Source organism: Nanorana parkeri, unplaced genomic scaffold, assembly GCF_000935625.1.
Source record: "Nanorana parkeri isolate BGI_ZX_2015 unplaced genomic scaffold, ASM93562v1 scaffold42, whole genome shotgun sequence".
Lineage (NCBI taxonomy): Eukaryota > Metazoa > Chordata > Amphibia > Anura > Dicroglossidae > Nanorana > Nanorana parkeri.
This window is the reverse complement of record NW_017306310.1, coordinates 2,476,837-2,486,453: the sequence shown is the minus strand read 5'-3', so window position 1 is coordinate 2,486,453 and position 9,617 is coordinate 2,476,837.

Genomic DNA, 9,617 nt, shown 5'->3' with positions numbered 1-9,617 from the left:
GAGGGGGCTTCTAATGTAAAGGAGGGCTATTGATGTAAAGGAGGACTCTAATGTGAATGGGCAGATTCTAATGTAAAAGGGGGCCTTTGATGTGAAGGGGGGGGGGTCCTGATTTGAAGGGAGGACTTCTATGTGAAGGGAGGAACCCCACTTTAAGATTCACTACATTTAGGATTGGGCTGTATTTTGCATACTTTAAGAGGGTGCCGTGACTGTAAATGGTTGAGAAATGCTGTTATAAGCAATAGTACCCACGCTTTTTTCCATACCCTGTTTTTAATGACTGCATTTAAAAGATTATACAAATATTAGAAAACAGTTCCAGAGTGTGAGGTCTTGGTAGACATTCTTAGTTCATCAAATAATATAGAGATTTGTTAGATGCGATTAAGTACTGTACATTTCTGTACTAGCACATTACTCCATATGTTCAAAGGCAATAGGCTCCTCCTTATTATAAAATGTTATGTACACCTCTCTGAGAAGTGAAAATGAAACCCTTAGATGCAATGGAGCAAAGCCCACGGCTTTAATACTACAGTTCTTCAAGCAAACACAACTGTGATACACCAGCATACCTTCCAATTTTCTGGGATGTGAAAAAGAGATGCCTTGTGACCAGGGCCGATGCTAGGATTCTTGCCTACACAGGCAAGGTGCATTTTTGCGCCCCTTGCCCTCCCCGACCCCCTGTAAAAATGGGGCATTTTAACAGGTACTTGTACTTGTCAAAATGCCCCGATGTTTGCGCTATGTTTTTTTTTTTTTTTCACTTACCTTCGGCGCGGGAGAGCAGCGGCGAGTCAGCGCTGGTCCGGTGGGAGGAGCTTCAGGTGGGGTCCTAATTTAGCTGGCCGGCGACTGCCTGAGGTGCACCAAAGGTAAGTGAAAAAAAACAAACATAGCACAAACATCGGGGCATTTTGACAAGTACAAATACTTGTCAAAATGCCCTGTTTTTTCCGCCCTCACCCTGCAGCGCCCTCAGGCGGCCGCCTGACTTGCCTTGCGGTAGCGCCGGGCCTGCTTGTGACACAAAGTAAGCAAAGAACATATCCCTGCCTGCCACCAGTTATGCCGACCCTGAAGAATTCATAAACAATAAAGTGGTTGGCCAGACCCAATAGTGCATTTTTACACTACTACTTTTCCTTTATGTTGGCTTTTCAAAATAAAAAATGCAATAATTTAAAGGTGGAATGAACATTGTGGAGTAGTATAATATATTTAATAGTTAAATAGTACATATTTTATTATAGGTCTATACATCAGACCACAAAGAGAGACAACTGAGGAGTAAAGAGGGACAGGGGGATTTGGTTCCAAAAGAAGGACTGTCCCTCCAAATGAAGGACAGTTGGGAGCTATGCACCAGTCAACCCCATGCCCTTTATGTTGGAAAGCGGGTGAACCTGGAATGCATCTGCTTGTGATGCTGCAACACACATTGTGGGTTATATCCGACTTGTTGAAGCTTCTAATACTCACTGTACTAAAAGTAAGCAATTCCAGTAATGGAGAGAAGTTGTACAACTGTGCAAGCCTGAAGAAAAGGCTGGAGCTCAGCTTTCAAATATGAAGTCAGCCTAAAAAAGGTATTACTTAATCTTCACATCTTTGGCCACATATTTATATTAACCGGCATGCACTGAATATACCAGACCATGAGTAATACCCCAACTGCCACTCCAATCATCACTTGATGTCCTATCCATGCCATGCTTCCTCTCTTTCTGTGGCAGACAAAGCCTGCATTGTGCCCACTTCATGCCATGTCAGAAAACTAGGGTAGACTAGATCTAACTAGGGCTTTTGTTTTTGAGATCAATAGGGTGAGTAATTTATAAACAAGCTTTGACATTCTGATGTATCAGAAATCCATTGTTCTTACTCATTTGTCAGCACAATTATGAAAACTAATTGACAAGTTCACATCTCACCTCGGAAAAGGATAATTGGGACATTTTCTCTCGACAGGCCACTCCGAATAGAAACAGGATGTGTTGGCCATTGTCTTTTATATTTGTGGTATTATGTCCTTATGGTTCATCATAAGTGAGGTTCTATAAATTAACTCACAGGAATCGGATCAAAGGCTTATTTTGTCTATTGTGACTCCAGAAACATACAAAAATACCAAAAACGAGACATTCAAATGAGCAATTAGTGCAAAAATGAAAAGAAAAACTAAATCCCATACTTCAAACCCCATTATGATTCTGTCTCAGCTCCACAGAGGTCTAAGTATCATTGCACCAAATAGGGAATTTGTTAAGAGGCAAGTCAAACACATGGCTTAAAAGAGAGCCATGCTGAGAGAAGCTCATAATGTAGGGGTAGGCAACCCCAGCATGGTAATTGCAAGAGTATGACAGCCACAGGCATGACTTCTAGAAGCATGGTGGAATTAGTAGTTTTACCACAGCTGGAGGGCCAAGGTTGCCTACCCCTAGCAAAGGTATCAGAATTGACCTCTCTTTTTCAAAATACTAGTTGCCTGGATGATTTTTCCGGCTGAACTCTAGCTTTTTAAACACCCTCCCTATATATATATATATATAGGTCACGTGATGTCAGGAAGCAGGGGATTTGGGTTCCTCATCTCACTACTAGCTCCCTGGGACGTCTGACACGTGACCATGATGACCAATGAGAAGCGTTTCTTAGCAGAAATCGCTTTGTATTGGTCAGTGCAGTCAAGTGATCGTGCTGACCAATGAGTGCTCACAATTTGCGAGCAAAATTTGAAATACCAAGCACAGTGCTGTGCTGCTGTCTATGGAGTATGGATAGTACACCACCAGCAGCCACAGAGGGGAAGGAGCATTGGGATAAAGGTAAAAGCAGCTGGGAGGGGGGGAGAAGGGGCAGATTGGTGGCCGTAATTACATTTTCCCAAAATCACCTGGAAAAGTGGAATTGCCCTTTAATGAAGAATATTTGAGTGTACATTTTAAATGAGAGCACTTTACATAATCCATAATTGACTTCAGGTATTGTGGTCTTTTATACAGTTATTCTCACCAAGGGTAATGGAATGCAGACATCAATTATTTCAGATCTGCTGATTATCTTGCTTGACCTTACTTCTTTACTAAACTACTGTTTCTGCATGATAAGGGGTAAAGACAAATGATACTGCATTTACATCCACGCAGACCCAATCTGGATTTATAACATCTAATACTCTCCTAATCCGAAATGTTTAATCTGACCTGATGTGTAAGGTAGTCTGATTTTAACACTGAAAACCTTGCTGCTGCTTGTACACTTCCATTCAGATATTAAACACCAATCTCAAGCTCCTTAAACACACTCCCTAAATCAGCTCTATTAACAAAAGGTCCCCCTTGTTCATGAGAATTAACCTTTGTTACTTTATGCATAAGGAGTTTATGCAAAACTGTTACCCAAGAAACATGTGAGCTTTAAACCAAGGCCGGCAGAGTGCAGAGGGGCCGCTCAGTTCTCTATGCTTTAACCCCTGAAAGCGACTGAAGGATGATGAATCCTCCAAATGAAGTCTAATCAGACAGTTTGCCATGAGGACACATAAACCATGGCAAGGCAGCTGTACTGTCAGTATAATTTCAATGAACACTTACAGTGTAGTTTCAGTGAGGACTATTGTAAGTAATGTAAAAAATGTTTTATTGTAATTTGTAAACTTAGAAATGCTTGTTGTAACAAATGTATATTATTGTATAACGCACACACATTGTAGGTTGTCCCTCTAGTGGTCATCTGCATTTAAAGGAGAACTATGGGGTTAAGGCTTTTCCCCTAGTTCTCCTCAGGGTAATGGGAGGACACAAACCAGCGTCCTCCCTTCACCCTAGGCTCAGTATACCGCGAGCTGTATACTGAGATGCCGCAGTATACCGCGAGCTACTGCTCGCGGTATACTGAGACGCCGGAGCTGAAGCGGATCCCGACAATTGTGCCGGGATCCGCCCAGCTGCGCGACTGACAGCTGGCTCTGCCTATCTAGAGGCAGAGCCAGCTGTACCCGCCCCCTCCCCGTCCGTTCCGCCAGTCCGTGCTGGCGGATCGGAGCGGGGAGGGTGGAATCCAGCCCCTCCCCTGTCACGGCAGAGAGCTGTGACAGGATCGAGAGGTGAGCGAACGCCGGTGTGTGTTCACTCACCTCACGATCTACTGAGCCGACCCATTACAGTCTCATAGTTCTCCTTTAATCATTCCATGGTCAACAGCTGGTGAGATATTGGGTTTGGTTTAATAAAGACAAAGAGGCCTTTCACTTTGCAAGGGAATTTGCCTTAGTTCAGTGAATGAGGTGACACTCCATCATGTGCAAGAAACTATAATTTTTTTAATTTTACCTACACATTGTTGGATAATTATTGAAAAGTGAAATGTCACCTTATTCACCAAGTGAACAGCCAATTTGCCTTTACTAAATCGACCCCATAGTTTTCATCTGGCATGCGATTCAATGCCTTGATCCAACCATGAATGAGAATAGCAGAGCTAAAAAAGGGGACCTCGTGCTAAGTACATTTATGCCTTGAGGAGGCACAGCCTGGGGGAGGATTGTAGAGAAGGATGTTGTCCCATAGAGTCACCCAGAATGCATGAGAGCTGCTAGAATGGCAGTTCAAACCAAAGTAAAAAACAGTCAGCAGGTTTTTGTTTGCTTCAGAACTGTTTCAGAAAATACGATTTTTGTGCTTGAAATCCATTTAAGAACACAGCTAGTACAGTACTTCTGTCTCATCAACAGATCTCCTGTGTTGAGGTGGGTGCCCAGCACAAGAACTGGGAGGTTAGGCCATGCCACTGTAAAGTGTATGACCAAAGAGTTGCCTTTCCTTAAACAGCAAGCGAATAGGACACTAGGGAAAAAACACAAACAAGGGGCGCCTTTCCTGGTGCAGACCAATTTATTAAGATTAAAAGTGAATGTGAAACATACTCACAAAGGTTGACATGATTACAGTGTGAAGAGTAAATACATGGACCAAAGAAGAAGCCTGTGATTGCTGCACAGCCGTGTCTGTGTGCCAGCAAGAAGGACTGTGTGATGATGCGTTTCCGGGGTCACGCCCCCTTCATCAGATGATCTTGTTTGTGTTTTTTCCCTAGATTTTGCAGTCTCCCTGGCTGGTTTGGGGCAGCATCCTGCAGACTTTCTACTACCTGCTTCAATTTTAAACAGATTTTGCTTTTTATTACGCTTTTTATTGCACTGTTATATTCTGGCTGAGCAGTTTTATCTGGCGCTTTTTTTTTTGTTCATATCAGTGAATAGGACACTGTTCATACTTATCTCTAAGTCACTATGTCCCAGGCACATAGTTAAAGTGCCCTGTGCATATGGACAAACATTATTGCCATGCTAACCACCAACTTAGATGCCTTTAACAGTTTATAAGTAGAGGGCTGCAGGCAGCTACTCAGCAAGCTGCAAAACTCAAGGGTCTTGTTCTTTGTTAGAGTCCTATTTAAAGGGTGTGATCTATTGAGATATGGTTTCACAAATTAAGGTCACCTCTAGCAGAAGACAGAGAGTAATTCCAGTTAATGCAAACTGAGATTTAAATAGGGATTCCAACTTACTGTCAGTGAAGTCCCTAAAGGTAAAGGCACTATCAACCAGAATGATGAGATGTCCATTAAGGTTAAAAACTGGAGAGTCCACAACAGGTAGGGAGCATTTGTCAAGGAATTCCCCATCAAAGGGAAAAAGCTTTTTCAAATCATTAGGAGGAAGCCATGATTGCAACAGAAGTTCCTAGTTCACAAAAAGTACTTGGTACAGCAGGTTCAGCCCCTAGATGCATAGGAAAGTGTACTGCATCAATCAGATTGGAAACAACAGTTTGCATATGCAAATCATAAGGGATCTGTTCAAGTGCAGACTCTGCAGGAACAGATTGTAAAGGTTCTGAATCTGGACCAACGATAATGATAGGGTCTTCAGGATCTATTGGAGAAAGGCACCAACAGGGTAAGAACTAGGTTCTGTAGCGAATTGCGTTGGAGTTTGGAATGTCTGCAAGTAGATTGTTCCATCAATTAGGCATAGATTAACACAAGTCAGAAGTGGCTATAAAAGGCCTGTTAGACACAGTGAAGGTCTCAGGCTCAGCCAGTGGGCTATAACTGCTGATGAGGATGATCCTATAGAAACAGGAGTCCCAGGATCCAAAATACGGGCATCAGTTCCTTCTATAGACACCAGAGGATCTTTCCTGAAAATAGGAGGGAACAAGGTCCTCTGTTGCAGCAGGACTGTACTCGGAGCATCTTTTAACTGACATATAACTAACATGTTGCTCTAGATAGTGGTAACCAACTAACCCAAAGTGAGACAAAGCCCTGTGTGCTCACAAAGCAAGTTGGTAAGAGCTTGTAAGGGTCGCAGGTGGGCAAAAGTTAACAAGTGACTGCAGACGGGCAGTGGAAAAGGACTGCAGACGATCCACAATGTTCAGCCCAGCCAGCCTCAATCACTCAATGTATTAAGAGAGACTAGGTCGAACCTACAGGCTGTGCCATATAGCTGGACAGTACTCCAACAAGCACTAAAACAGTGCAGAGGCAATGGTGAACTGGCATAAGGCAGAGTCCAGTGCTTAAAGTGACATTAAACCCTCAGATTTTTTAACATAAAACAATACTGTAATGTGTGCCTTACTATAATCCATGGTTGTTTCCCTTCTTTTTGCTGCTCTTCCTTTTAAATCTGTATCTGTTCTCATGCTCTGCAGAACTTCTGTTTTGCAGCAGTTGCCTTGTCTCAGGAATGGATATACGGTGTCTGTGTATAAGTTTGTATAGGCTTGTAACCTGAGCCAGTACTACAGGAAGAGGCCCTGAGCTGAAAAGGGAAGTTCTCCTCAAGCCTGAGAAGACATGAGGATTTAAAAGGAAGAGCAGCAAAGAGAAGGGAAACAACCATGGATTACAGTAAGGCACACATTACAGTATTGGTTAATGTTAAATAATCTGAGGGTTTAATGTCACTTTAAGGATAACATATAAGGATAAAACATAAAACTTATAGGGAGAGCCTACAAAGACTGAGTCACACCAAAGGTTGTGTTATGGCTCTGAAAGTAGAAGGTAGTGTGAAGCTAACCGACACATTACACAAGGGTCTGGAAAACGCCACAATATAGAGCCCAGTGCCTGAACATCACATAATAGGCTCATATTACAATATGATTAAATTAATGTTCAAAAGACATATATATCAGGATATTGACACATCCAGAGGCTTACATACACTGAGAGACATCAGAGACTGGGTCACACCAGAGGCTGTGCGCCACTGTTTGTGCCATGGCTCTTAAACTGGAGAGCCCTTTGTAGCTACAGTACACACTGTTATGGAAGGCACCACAATGCAGAGCTTAGTGCTCAAATGCCACATACCAGAGGCATATTTAAAGAGGGTGTCAACAGAGACTTGGTTACACAGGATGCTGTACCACAGCTCAGAAACTGGAGAGTGCTCTGCGGCTAACTGACATAGTACATACAGGTCTGGAAAGCACCACATTGCACCGCCCAGTGCCCGAAGTTCACATTTCAGGTAGGATCTACATTCTTCGGGCCAGTGGGGTCTGGCTATGGCCTCCAAGGCATCGCCAAGGAAACACCGATCTAGATAGCTACTATGAAGAGACTTGCTGAACCATAGTAATAAAGCTTTTGATTAAGAGAAAAAAACACCTACAAAGTACTGATAAACAGTAAAAAGGTAGAGTTTTCTTCAGCAGGGCTGAAAAAAAAAGTGTCCAACACTGTAGGACAATAGCAAAAAAAAAGAAAGAAGCATGAAAGTTATAGTCACGGTTATACGGGGTCTGGCTTAGCTTTCTTTGGTTTCCTAGTGTCCGCATCTCCTGAGGGCAGCAATATAATCCATATGTTCTTGAATTACTACATTCCTGTGTCCCTCACTGGATGATAAAGAAATACATTCTGTTGCTCATGTATAAAAAGTAACAACTTTTCTCTTTTTCCTTGTGTGATTTCCAACTCTACTGTGCTACTAATAGGCACAGTGCCCTTTAGTTTGCTGCACCTATGGAAATCATGCAAAGAAAATCCACAGACACCTACACGTTAAATTCAGAGTTGCTCTAGAAAAAAGCAGATAAGCTTATACATAGTGCTTCTGGTGCAGTGATAGGCTGAAGGCTTGCTGACAACTAACCCTTAGTACAATAATCAGGTTTTGTAGGGCTTTGCTTGCTACATCATGCAAGACAGATTTGAATATGCAAACAGGAATTAAGAGTTATTCAGGTCTGAGGATACATGTAAAAATAGGTCTTTATCTAGTGTTATTGTTATAGCTTGACTAACTTTCAGATACCTAATTCTATAACTGTGTAATATTCAGCAGTGAGAATCTGGTTCCTGACTGTGTCTCAGAGTACCCACAATTTTAGTGTACTCATACAAATTAGAGGGCAAAAGCTTCACTCTAGCATGAAACATGGGGCAGGCACATCTCCAGCACTCCTACAAATGGTCTGCTTATTCTGCAACAGCGGTTGACAGGCTCTCATAATTAAAGGGCAGGAGCAGGAATCCTGTTCTGTAATTTCACAGAGATTTGAAAAGAGAATGGACTATTCAGTAGCACAGTGTGGCTTTGTTTCGTCTGTGTTCTCCTGGGATCTGTCTGCTTTTGTACAGGCTCCACTTGAATATGCGCTTAACATCTAAGGTGTGACACAGATCAACAGCTCCAAAAGGAACAGAGGATATCAGAGTCAGGATGCAGCCAAATCTGGAGGAGATTGTAGGAAAACACAGAAAGCACACTAGTTTGTCAAACACTTGGGAGTTGACATCAAGTCAACAGTGAAACCACTATATTAGGGAGAAGTAACAGAGGCCAAGCTGATAAAGAGAGCTTGATGGCTCATTTAGACTTCTCTTTTTATTACTTTGGAAGGAAATACCATTGTTTACACATAAGGTGGCCGCCAACCAGGAGCCAATGACCTACACACTACCAGAAACCTTTCTATTCCTAGACAGATAAAGCAGTAGAGACAAATGTATTTCAATGACTTATTTTGCAGATCGCAGCTGAAGTTCCCGGACTCCTGAAAAAGCAAGGCTTGGCAAAAATGAATGTGATCTTGTCAAACTATGTCTGTGCCTGGGTGGATCAAGTTAGGTTTGCCAACTCAAAGACAGGGTTGATCTTCGATATAAAATTGTCAGGATATATGTTGAGAATGTCTTTGCGAGACCACTTATTGTAATGACTTAGCCCAAGAAACCTGGTCCAGGAGAACATGGTGCAAAAACGACCTGTAAATGTAACGCAGGCTTAAGTGGTCTTGACTGGTGAGTTTGAATGTATGGATTCACTCACACTTCCTGTTGTTACTCTAGGACAGGAAATGATGGAAAATCTCCCCAACAAGACACAGACAGTAAAAAATACACTGATAGGAGTTTTAATCACTTGAAAAAAAAACTATAAAAAAAAAGGTTGGGCAACGCATGTGTACCTTTAACCTATGGTAACACAAGTTGCTTCAAAACAATGTATTGTTTTGCCCTTTTTTGTCTTTAGTATATATAAAAAATATTTTGTGGGAGACAGTACCATCTAAATGAAA